The sequence below is a fragment of the Diceros bicornis genome, chromosome 6 (genome assembly GCF_020826845.1).
Source record: "Diceros bicornis minor isolate mBicDic1 chromosome 6, mDicBic1.mat.cur, whole genome shotgun sequence".
Lineage (NCBI taxonomy): Eukaryota > Metazoa > Chordata > Mammalia > Perissodactyla > Rhinocerotidae > Diceros > Diceros bicornis.
Genome location: NC_080745.1, coordinates 95,628,467 through 95,640,301, shown reverse-complemented (window position 1 = coordinate 95,640,301; position 11,835 = coordinate 95,628,467). Strand labels below are relative to the sequence as shown.

General features: G+C 50.5%; 1 pseudogene; it reads left to right on the top strand.

The window, feature by feature from the left end:
- The first annotated feature begins 6,621 nt into the window (after window positions 1-6,621).
- Window positions 6,622-7,554, top strand: LOC131407649 (olfactory receptor 13A1-like; annotated as a pseudogene).
- Window positions 7,555-11,835: the final 4,281 nt, after the last annotated feature.

Genomic DNA, 11,835 nt, shown 5'->3' with positions numbered 1-11,835 from the left:
CAGCTCCCTGCCGTGCACTTGCTGCAATTCGGTGTTCTAGTCTCTCTTCCTGTGGGCCCGGAGCTCGCTGCTCAGGTGCTCAGTTCCCCGTGGAAAGAAAGAAAGGAGGCGGGAGGGAGGGAACCCCACTGGCTGTGTGTGGAGCGCCTACTACACCCCAGGGACACTGCCTGGACCCTCGATGTGTTATTGGTTTTATCCCAGTGCCAGAACCAAGTTGTAATTTTAATTGAAGACTCAAATACACAAAATGTTTCACAATTTCCTCAACAAGACGCCCATTAGATCTTTCAGATTGCAAGTCTGCTGCCAGGTACCTTCCAGGGGGTCAGCTAACGTGCGAGGACCACTGGGCACCAGGCGGGGCAGCAGCCAGAGTCTGTGACGCGGGTGCTATACGTTATGTCCATGATGACCGTCATTATGTCCACCCTGACCACCACATCCACGCTGCCTGCCATGTCCACACTGACCATCACCTGCACACTGAGTGTCATGTCCACACTGACCATCATATCCACACTGTCATGTCCACTCTGACTGTCATGTCCACACTGAGTGTCATATCCACACTGAGTGTCATGTCCACCCTGACCATCATGTCCACACTGTGTGTTATGTCCACCCTGACCAGCACGTCCACGCTGCCTGCCATGTCCACACTGAGTGTCATGTCCACCCTGACCATCATGTCCACACTGTGTGTCATGTCCACCCTGACCACCACGTCCACCCTGACTGTCATGTCCACACTGAGTGTCATGTCCACACTGGGTGTCATGTCCACACTGTCATGTCCACAGAGTGTCATGTCCACACTGACTGTCACGTCAACACTGAGTGTCATGTCCATACTGACCACCATGTCCACACTGAGTGTCATGTCCACACTGAGTGCCACGTCCACACTGAGTGTCCTGTCCACACTGACCGTCACCTCCACACTGACCACCATGTCCACACTGACCACCATGTCCTCACTGAGTGTCATGTCCACACTGACCACCATGTCCACACTGGGTGTCACATCCACACTGGATGTCACATCCACACTGAGTGTCATGTCCACACTGGGTGTCACATCCACACTGAGTGTCATGTCCACACTGACCATCATGTCCACACTGCCTGCCATGTCGACCCTGACCATCATGTCCACACTGAGTGTCATGCCCACACTGACCGTCACCTTCACACTGAGTGTCATGTCCACACTGAGTGTCATGTCCACCGTGTCATGTCCACACTGAGTGTCATGTCCACACTGAGTGACTTGTCCACCCTGACCATCACACCCACACTGCCTGCCATGTCCACACTGAGTGTCATGTCTACCCTGACTGTCATGTCCGTGCAGAGTGTCATGTCCACACTGAGTGTCATGTGCACCCTGTCATGTCTGCACTGAGTGTCATGACCATACTGCTGCATGTCCACTCTGACCATCATGTTCTCACTGACAGTGAGAACTGTCACTGAGCATTATGTCCTCCCTGACGTCCACACTAACATATGTCAACCCCATTCTGACCAGGTCACTTCTCTCCTCGCCCACCTCCCTGCCCACAGGACTGAGTCTGCTGACCTCTGCTGACCTTTTCTGGACTGGCCTCTCTGTGCCTGCTCTCACCATCTCCTCACTTCAGCCTCCCAGCCTGGAGGTCGAGTCCAGCTGGCCACAATCCTGTGTCCATCCAGTAGCAGGACAAGGGGGGAGTTTTGTCTGTGGGGTGTGAGCAGGGTCTGGCCTCCAGACACTATCTGTCGGCAGATAGACAGCCATGATTCAAGTAGACGGGTCCTGGGGTCCTGGTGTGATGGGGGGGCCTGGACCACGCCCAAGGGAGCAGACACTTTATTCTCAGGGACAGGAGGGGGGCTCTGCAAGGATCTTGAGGAGGGGCAGCCGGAGACAGGGGAGCGAGGAAAACGGACCTCAGGTGGGCGGCAGGCGAGGCCAGTGCTGCCAAGAGTCCTGGGTGATGGGCGGCATTTAGGGGGCACCTGTGCTCCTCAGAACTCTGCTCCACACGAGGGGGTTTAGCGCCCATCTGATGGGTGTGTTCTGAGGATGAGAGGAACTAACTTAGTGCATGCCTCATGGTTGCTGCCACACGCCGCAATGTGGATGAACCTCGAAAACGTGACGCCAGTGAGAGAAGCCAGACACGATGCTGTGTTATTCCACTTACAGGAAATGTCCACAACAGGGAACTCTGCGGAGGCAGAAGCAGGCTGAGGTTGCCAGGGGCGGTGGGAGGTGGATGTGGGGTGACTACTGAGGAGGCACAGGGTTTCCACTGGGGGTGTTGAAGAGGCGCTGGCATAGACAGCAGTGGTGGTTGCGCAATGTTGAGAATGGACTTAATGCCACTGAATTGTACTCTTTGAATGGTTACAGTAGTAAACTTTATGTTATGGGTGTTTTACCACACACAAAAAAGGTAGAACTGCTGGGAATAAGTATCAAGTCATACACCTCGAATAGAGAAATTTTTATTTGTCAATTATACCTCAAGAAAGATGGGAAAAATACAAATACAACGTAAAAAAACACGAGACCTTGGCACAGAGTAAGTGCTCAAACTGGCTTAGCCCCCCCACTTGGCAGCTGCTGCTGTTGCTGCTGTTGGTCTGTCCTGCAAACCCACCCCAGCTCAGCGTCCTGCCTCCCTCACACTCAGGCCCAGGGGCAGTGTCAGCCGGGAACTACTCGCATCCCCTGTTCTGCCTCCAGGACGGCTCTCAGCCAGGACTGAAGAAGCAGAGGTGCTGGCTCCAGCCCTCTCTGTGGGAGGTCTGTGGGGTGGCCATGCCCTCCTCTGTCAGCACCTGTGTCCTCTTCTGTGCATGAGGCTTGACTGCAGCACCGCCAGAGGCCTTCCAGCTCTGTGCCCACGAAGGGAGCAGGGCTCAGAGTGTGCCCTTCGGATTCTGTCCTCCGGGAGACATTCCCCACCACGGCCCCCGGGGGGGGGCGGGAAGTAAGCTTCTTATCTGCCTAGCTTTGAGGAAAAGGACAGCTCCCGGCACCAACTCTTGTCTCTTTCCCTGGACACGATCTGCTATATGCTGAGCTGAAGCCTGGAGAAGGAGCGAAGGCTGCTGTCCCCCGCCACGGCTGCCTCCTTCCGAGCTGACCCCTGGGGTACTCCATGGCCCACGGGCAGTTCCAAGGCCCTCGGGACTTCTGAGGTCTTCTAAGTGATGGGACCTGGAGCTGGATCCCAGTGGATAACAATTTCACTTCTACGTCACACAGCAGAGCTGCCCCTGTTAAAACCAGGTGCTGTCTGCTCTGGTGGCCTTCGTGGACCCTGAGCACTGAGCCCTGCTTGGCACTGGGTGAGGACCTGGAAGTACCTGCTCAAGCGGGAGGCCGTTTCGAGCCCGAGGTGACTCCCTGGGCAGCTTAAGGTCCATCTGCCACGTTTCTGGGACCCGGAAAGCTGCTTCAGTTGTACAGCATTTTAAAAAAATGATGTTGTGTATTTATTTTTGATCATGGACCTTTTTCTCTTGCTATTGTTAAAGAGATTTGTTCTACAAAATTAGTGTGGGAAACAATGACTTAGCTCACGGAACCCATCTTATTTGCTAGGTTATAAATGGCTATCATTGAGCAGTTCCGAGTTTTAGGTGTCACGTTTTAATGATTTTCAATGTTCACAGAAAGAAGCAAGTCAGAGCAGGGAGGGGTTAGGACTTTGTGGCCCGAGGCCCCCGTCCCTGAAGTCTGAGCTCAGAGCACAGTCAGGCTGGGAGTGCAGGGCTGTGCACGGCTCTGATGCTCACTGTCCTCTCCAGGATCCCAGCAGACACCTTGGGACACCTTCCCAGAACGCAGCACAGCCCTCCTCTGAGGTAGCTGCTGCCCACCGTGTCACCTTCTCTGACCTACGGAAGTGAGACAGAACAGAGACTGGCTGAGATGGTTCCCCTTTCCCTCTGGACGATGCACATTCTGCGAGGTCTTTGAGTGTGGCCATTGGATAGGACCTGCTGTCATATCTGAGGTTACCTGGTGCCTCCACGTGCCCGATGGCCTTAAATTCTGCCATTTCTGCTTGGCAGGGCGTGTGCACCTGGGCTGTGATGCAGGCTGTGTGAGGGCCGGCCTGGATGTTAGAGGAGAGTCCTCTTCAGCATGTTTGAACACAACTGATTCTGCTCTTTGAGAGAATATGTGGAGCTAACAAATTGCCATTTCATCAAGTTTTTAAACCAACCACTGACCACAGGGTGTCCATTCCAGGCTCAGCCCTAGCCCCTTGGCAGGGAGGAGAGCAGAATGGGAGCTTCCTGCATCTTTATGGGGTGTTGGGTTTTCCATAGGACAGACGCATTCCCCACTGCTCTCCTCTGAAGCTCTGGCGTCAACCTCGCTGCGCCTCCCTGGCCCCGCATGCTCACTGCACTGCCCGGTGGAAGGGAGTAAATTGGAAGCAGCTCACTCTTCACAGTGTTCTCATTCCTGAAATGGGAAGAGGCGGAGAGGGTCTGACTTCAGGTCTGATTGCCAGAACAATGTATTTAATAACGCTTCCAAAAATGTCCCTATTAACACCGTCATTGCCCAGAACAAAATCAATGAATGGAGACTACTTCAGAAGATGGGGTGACTTCCCGTGCTTGCTGGACATCTTTCCAACATGAAGATCTCTTGGTGTTGTGAAAAATGAAGATGCTTAGGACCCATTCACACCTGATATTTTAGGCAGAACTATTTTTCTTAAGTTTGGGTTGCTGCTGTGAGCTTGGGAACAGCTTGTACCTTTGCTGTGAGACTACAAAGTCCTAATTAAAACAGTGACAATACAACTTGACAATACAAATCAGAAATCCTTAAAAAGCACTTTACTTACCAACTTAATCGACAGTTCTCACGGGGTCGGGTTGTCTGTGGTTCGTAGTGGACTTTCCTTTAAGCTGATCTGGGCTTGGGATAGAAGAAACAGACTCTTCCACTCAATAGTAAACAAGACTGTGATCTGTTCTGCAACAATTACGTTGCTTTCTTGGAAATAATTGGCTGGTTGTCTGAAAAGGGTCAGTGTGTCTGAGGATGTGTGGAATCTGCCTGTGGTGGGCGCAGTCCTGACACTGGGTCCAGTGAAGAAGACGATGCAACTCTATCTGCTTGAGGAACTGTCCTTCTGAAATCCCAGAGCTGCGCAGCCTTCTCAGTGAGCCTGAGGCTTACGCATTTGTCACTTACAGGCTCATTCTTGAAGTGTTTCTCTGTGTCTATGTGCACGTATAATGAACAAGGTTAAGAAATACGAAATACATCTGCAATTGTACTCAATTCTGAGGTGCCAGCACAGAGTCAGCTGTGATGAGGCCATGGGGAAGATCACCTCTACAGAATCAGCTGCGATGAGGCCATGGGGAAGGTCCTTCTACAGAATCAGCTGTGATGAGGCCATAGAGAAGGTCTCCTCTACAGAATCAGCCGTGATGAGGCCATGGGGAAGGTCTTCTCTACAGAATCAGCTGTGATGAGGCCATGGGGAAGGTCCTTCTACAGAATCAGCTGTGATGAGGCCATGGGGAAGGTCTCCTCTACAGAATCAGCTGTGATGAGCCATGGGGAAGGTCTCCTCTACAGAATCAGCTGTGATGAGGCCATGGAGAAGGTCCTTCTACAGAATCAGCTGAGAGTCCCCACCAGGCTCCTTGATGCCCTCCCATCCCTGGACTGGAGACATCATTCCCAAGACTGGGCATTCGCTGGGGCAGAAACCCCTTTGCTCTGCTACCTCCCTGTGTGATTACCCTCGACCCTCAGCCTGAGAGCTCCTCCCTGCTTCCAGGGAAGCAGCCTGAATCACCTCTGACCCTTTTCTGTGAGTCGTTATGCCTTCCTATTCTGGTCCTGACTGTACCCCCCAGTTGGCCCTCACACCTGTCCCCCCTTCATGACTTAGCTCTCCCCCCTGACTCCAAACTCATCTTCCCTGCACCCTGGCCTCCTGCTCTCCCCTGGGGTCAGCCCCTGTCTGCCTCAGCAGATCGCCCTCCCTAAGCCCAAGCCCAGGCTTTATGTCAGGTGTGGTGCTCCCTGAGGAGGAAGCTCACGTCTGGGGCAGCTCATCAGGGAAGCAGAGGGGTCCGGGAAGAGTCTGTTCCAGGCAGAAGGAACAAGGTGGTACATTTAGAGGGAGGGGGAGATGAGCAGGAGTGAGGCTGGACACTCCCTGGCGAGGACAGAACATGTGTACATTAAAGCGGCTCTCTGTAGATGCTGGACATCATCAATGAAGGGCTCTAGCCTTTCACGGCACAGTCAGTTTGCTCTTTGGGAGCTCATCACAGTGTGTGAGGAGATTGAAGTGGTCATCAGGCTGTGATGGGGTAAGAGTGCACATGGGAGGGCGGCCACGAGAGCCAGTCAAGGGCAATGGCAGCAGGACAGAGAGAAGGTCAGCACTCCCACCCTTTCTCTCAGAGGTGTTTGTTAGCTGGTGATGCCTAGGTCTAAAGAAATGTAAAATATTTACATTCTGGGAGAGTCTGACATATGAAGGTCTATACCTACCTGTATAGACCATTAATGTCACACGCTTTCCCCAGCTTAGCTGTAGAGCAAGAAAGAGTCTGAACAGAGTAGTCAATGCCATGAGTAACCAGTTGCTGGTGACGGAATTCATCCTGCAGGGCTTCTGAGAAGTGCCAAAGCTCCAGATTCTCTTCTTCACCCTCTCTCTCTCCCTCTGCACTGTGGCACTCTGTGGCAATTCCCTCATCGTGGCAGCCATCACCTTCGGCTCTTGGCTCCGCACTCCCATGCACTTCTTCCTGGTCAACTTGGCTGTGATGGATGTTATCTGTGCATGCACTGTGGTGCCCAAGCTGCTTGAGATCATGGTAGCAGGGAAGAGAAGCATCTCCTATGGGGGCTGCATGGCCTAGATGTTCTTCCTGTCATGGTCAGTAGCTGGGGAGGTGCTGCTCTTCACAGCCGTGGCCTATGACTTCTATGTGGCCATCTGCCAGCCGCTGTACTATGGCTCCATGATGAGCCCCAGGGTGTGTGGGGCGCTGGCTGTAGCAGTGTGGGCCATCAGTGTGCTCAGTACTGGAGTCAATGCCTGTCTGATGCTACAGTTGACCTTCTGTGGGCCCAACGTGATCGATCACTTCTTCTGTGAGATCCCTCCTCTGCTGCTGCTCTCCTGTTCCTCCACATACGTGAATGACATCATGGCAACAGTGGCTGACATCTTCTTTGCAGTGTTGAATTTCCTGCTCACCATGGTGTCCTACAGCTTCATCATCTCCACCATCCTGAAGATTCAAACAGCTGAGGGGAAGCAGCGAGACTTCTCCACCTGGTCCTCCCACCTTATTGTGGTGACCATGTACTATTCCACCATCATCTACACCTACCTGACCCCTGGCTCCAGCTACTCCCCAGGGACAGGCAAGGTGGTGGCTGTGCTTTATTCCACTGTGAGCCCCACCTTGAACCCTCTCATCTACACCCTGAGGAACAAGGATGTCAAGGCAGCCCTCAAGAAACTCTTTACACTTCTAGCAGAAAAACTGTAAGGACGTGGTTTAAAGGTAAGAAGGGCTGGCTCAGGGAAGCTGAAAATTCCACATTATCACAACCTAAAAGGTGTTCATTAGGTGCCATCTTCTATTGGGAACCAAAAACTAAATCAACTGACACACAGCATCTCCCATTTAGAAATATGTGCTCTAGACGTTCTTGAATTTAGACCAACACAAATAGGGCCCCTTGAATCTCACTTGACATTTGACAAATGTAGAGCTTAAATACATAGATGTTTGCAGTAACTCCTGGCAATAAGATGTACTTTGTGATAACGCAAAGTAAAAGAGCGAAACGTGGCACAGACATGATCCGTCTGTAGGGACAATCTCCGACTCAACTGCTGGTTCACTGGCCACTGTCAAGGCCCCTTCACACCACGTTTTGGCCTGGCACACTTCTCCCCGATGCCCCTGCCAGTCTGTGAGCTGCTTGAGAGACAGCAGTGGTGTCCAGGAGCTCAGGGCACATGGGTTGAGGTGAATGGAACCACAGAGGATGAGGGGGCCATGGTGTGTGGCAGGGGAAGTTGGGGAAAGGGCTGGGGCCTCAGGAAGGTGGGGTCAGATGCACTTGAGAGTTGCAGGTGAAACAGGGAACTAGCTGTGTCCACATGATGTGACTTAGAAGTGGCTCAATGGCAAACAGCTCGATGCTCCTGCCAGGAGGTGATCAGTGATGACACAAAGGACCACTGGGGACTTTAATGTACTCTGCAGGACATGAACACACTTTCCTGGGTGTCTTCCACTGGAATTCTTTTTGTCAAAAGCCCGTGCAGCTTGGGGGCCTCTCCCTGCTGCACCCCATGGTGCACGCAAGACAGGAGGGGCACAGCCACTCGAGGTGCAGGGGCCCCCTCCACACGGGACAGAGCAAGGTGCCAAATCACATGTGGTGACACTGAGTAAGGCAGCCTTCTTCGTAGTTCTGCAAGAAGCTCTGTGAGCAGGAGCTATGTAAGGAGTCAATGAGGATTAGGAGGGCAAACAGCACCACACAGGAGCTGATAGACACCCCCTGGGCCAGAGGAGTTTTCCACTTCTTTACAGAAAAGGAATTAGTGTCAGTTCCATTGTGGAAATTATCCTTGCATCTGTATCTGTGCATCTGTGTGTGCATGTGTGACTGTGTGTCTGTCTCTCTCTCTGTGTGCTCCTCTGTGCATCTTTGTGTGTATGTCTCCATGTATGTGTGTGAATTTGGTTCTGTGTGTGTGCATCTGTGTTTGTCCATCTGTGTCTCCATGTATGTGTGCAGTATATTTGGGCTCATTTAGAGTTTAGTAAACTCTCTTTAAATTCACATTCCATCATGTGGGTATTCTTCACAATTCAACATTTTGCGGACATACAGCATTCCAACTTAAAGAGCCTTTCAGACAATGTTGACATAGTTAACTTTAAGTTATCTGGAGCAAGGAACCCCATCTTGACACTGTGTCTAGACTCCTGAGGGGTCCAGGAAAGCCATACCTCTCAACAAATGGTGCCCTAAGAAGGCTTATTTCTTGAGGGTGTTTTGGGGTTATTGTGGGCTGACCTGGGGAAAGACTTGAAAATACTGGAGTTCTAAGTCACTCACCACAAGGACAATAAGAGGGAAGTACCATGAGCTGAGAGGCGGAGAAGACAACTTGGTCAGAGACACTGCGGATGAGCAGCCGTGAGTGATGTGGGAGGTGTGGGATTCAGGGAAGCACAGGACAGCCCCGCCAGCCCCTCCCATAGCAGGGTGTGTGTGAGGTTTTCTAAGCATGTGTGCGAATGTGCCACTGTGGGAGATATGAGCATGTGTGGGTGTGTAAACGTGAGTGCCGTGTAAGAGTGTGTGTGGGGGGGGAGGTGTTTTATCATGTGTGAGTTGTGAGCATGTGTACGTGTGAGCATTGTGAGGGTGTGGGCGTGTGTGGTATGTGAACATGTGTGTGAACACGTGTGTCTGACTATGAGTGTGTGTACGCACACCTGTGTGTGAGCCCTTAGTGTTCTGTGCAGTCACTGCCGGTTTGCATCTCTGCTCCTCTGCTGGCCCATGAGTGCCAGGATGGGGTGATACATCAGAAGACAGTCCTGAGCCTGGTCCAGGCTCTGGCACCTGGAGAAACTCGGCAAGTGCTGCTGACTGAGTAATGAGGTGGCCACTTTTCCTCCAAGGGATTCTCTGCCTGTGTGATTTGCAGGGTGGTCTCCAGACCTCAGTTCCTCACTATCCTTTTCCCACTGATTCACAGGTAGGGTCCTTTGTGATTCCACAGCTTTCCAGAGAGGATGTTTTCTGCTGCAGGGCACAGAGCCCCCACTGCAAGCTGTGCCCACAATGAGATGTGCTATCTCCATAACAGGGTCCAGGGCAAGGTGGATTCAGGGCTGCCTGATGCAGGGGGCCAGTGTGCCACGGGGGACCCAGATCATTTCCTCCTGTCTCTGCCATCCTCAGACCTGGTGTGTGTCCCACGATTATCGCATCTCCTAACATTTCTAAACTTCAATTTTGAAAGCATTTCCTTTCAGATTTTCCCTAAAATGAAATGAGGACAAAAATGGTTCAATAACTGATAATTCAGCTAAATCCCCACTCTCACTTATTGGAGAAGTGGTATCACAGGATGCTGCAGGGAAGGTGCTCAGAGTCCTCAGTGTGTGAGGCAGGTGCTAATGAAGGAGCCGGGCTGGGCTCAGACCAGAGTTCCCACTCCTCTCTTAGCATACCGGTCATCTGTTCACTGAACGAGTCTGTGCATGAGCGTGTGTTGTGTGTTACGATGCGTGTGTGTGAGAACGTGTGTGTACCACCGTGTGTGGGTGCCCATGGACCTGTGGCTGAGCCCATATGCTTTCGTATTCTATCCTGTGTGTGTGTGTGTGTGTGTGTGTGTGTGTGTGTGTGTGTGTGTGGATATCTTGGGGGAGAAAGACTGTTCTCGGTGCTGGGCATGGAGCAGTGAACAAAACAGAGAAACATCTGGTTCACAGACTTTGAGGAGACGAGCGTTGCTGCTTCCTGCTATAAGCGCATCACCCCTGAGAGATTCCTGCTCGGCCACTTTCATCCAGTGAATTTGGTTCACTTGGAGGTTCTTGCCTCAGTTTCAGAGGCTGGAACACCCCCTTACCATGGTCGCCCCTACAGCCCCCACGCTCCCCACCTGAAGAAGCCCAAGACCTTGGGGCAGGAGCCTTTCTGAGAAGGCATTTGAACTGCACAGAAATCAGGGTTTTAATGCTGAAAATTCTGTAATTGATCTGTAGGACTATTTTGGACAAAGTAGCCTTTTTATTAGAATAATTCTCGAGGTGTCCTGTGTTGTGGTCAGGTGACTCTCCTGTTTATTCCTGAGTCAGTTTCAATGGTTTGTGTCTTTCTAGGAATTTATTCAGTCATCAAAATTACCTAACCTGTTGGCGTACATTGTTCATAGTATTCCCTCATAAGCCTTCTATGTCTGGAAGGTCATTACTGATATCCCTGCTTTCAAGGTGACTTGAGTCTTCCCCCTTTTTCTTGGGTCAATCTAGCTAAGCTTTGTCAACTTTGTTGACCTGTTCAAAAAGAACCAAATTTTGGTTTCATTGATTTTTTTTCCTATGTTCCATTTTATTTATTTCCACCCTAATCTTCACCTTTTCCCCTTTCTTCTGCTTGGTCTGAGTTTGGGTTGCTCTAATTTTTCCATTTCTTACAGTGAAAGATGAGGTTATTTTTTGGACATCATTCTTTTTTTAATATCAGCATTATTAGCAATAAATTCCCCTCTAAGCACTACTTTAGAAGCATGGCTTAAGTTTGGGACGTTGTGTTTTTATTTTCATTTACCCTAAAGTATTTTTAAATTGTCTTTATGATTTCTTTTTTGACCCATTGGTTATTTAGAAGTGTGTTATTTAATTTCCATATATTTGTGAATTTTCCAAATTTCCTTCTGTTACTGATTTCTAACTTCATTTCATTGTGGTCACAGCACATGCTTTGTATGATTTCAATGTTTTTAAACTTATTGATGCTTGTTTTATGACCTAGATATAGTCTATCTTAGAGAATGTGTTCTGCAAACTTGAGAAGATGTCCATTGTGCTTTGTTGGCTGGAATGTTCTATGGATTTCTGTTAGGTATAGTTGGTTTATACTGTTGTTCTGATCTATATTCATGTTGATCTTTTGCTTAGTTTTCTGTCCACTTTTGAAAGCAGAGTATTGATTTCTCCAACTATTACATTTGAATTGTCTATTTCTCTCTTCAGTTCTGTCTTTTCTTGCTTCATATATTTTTCAGT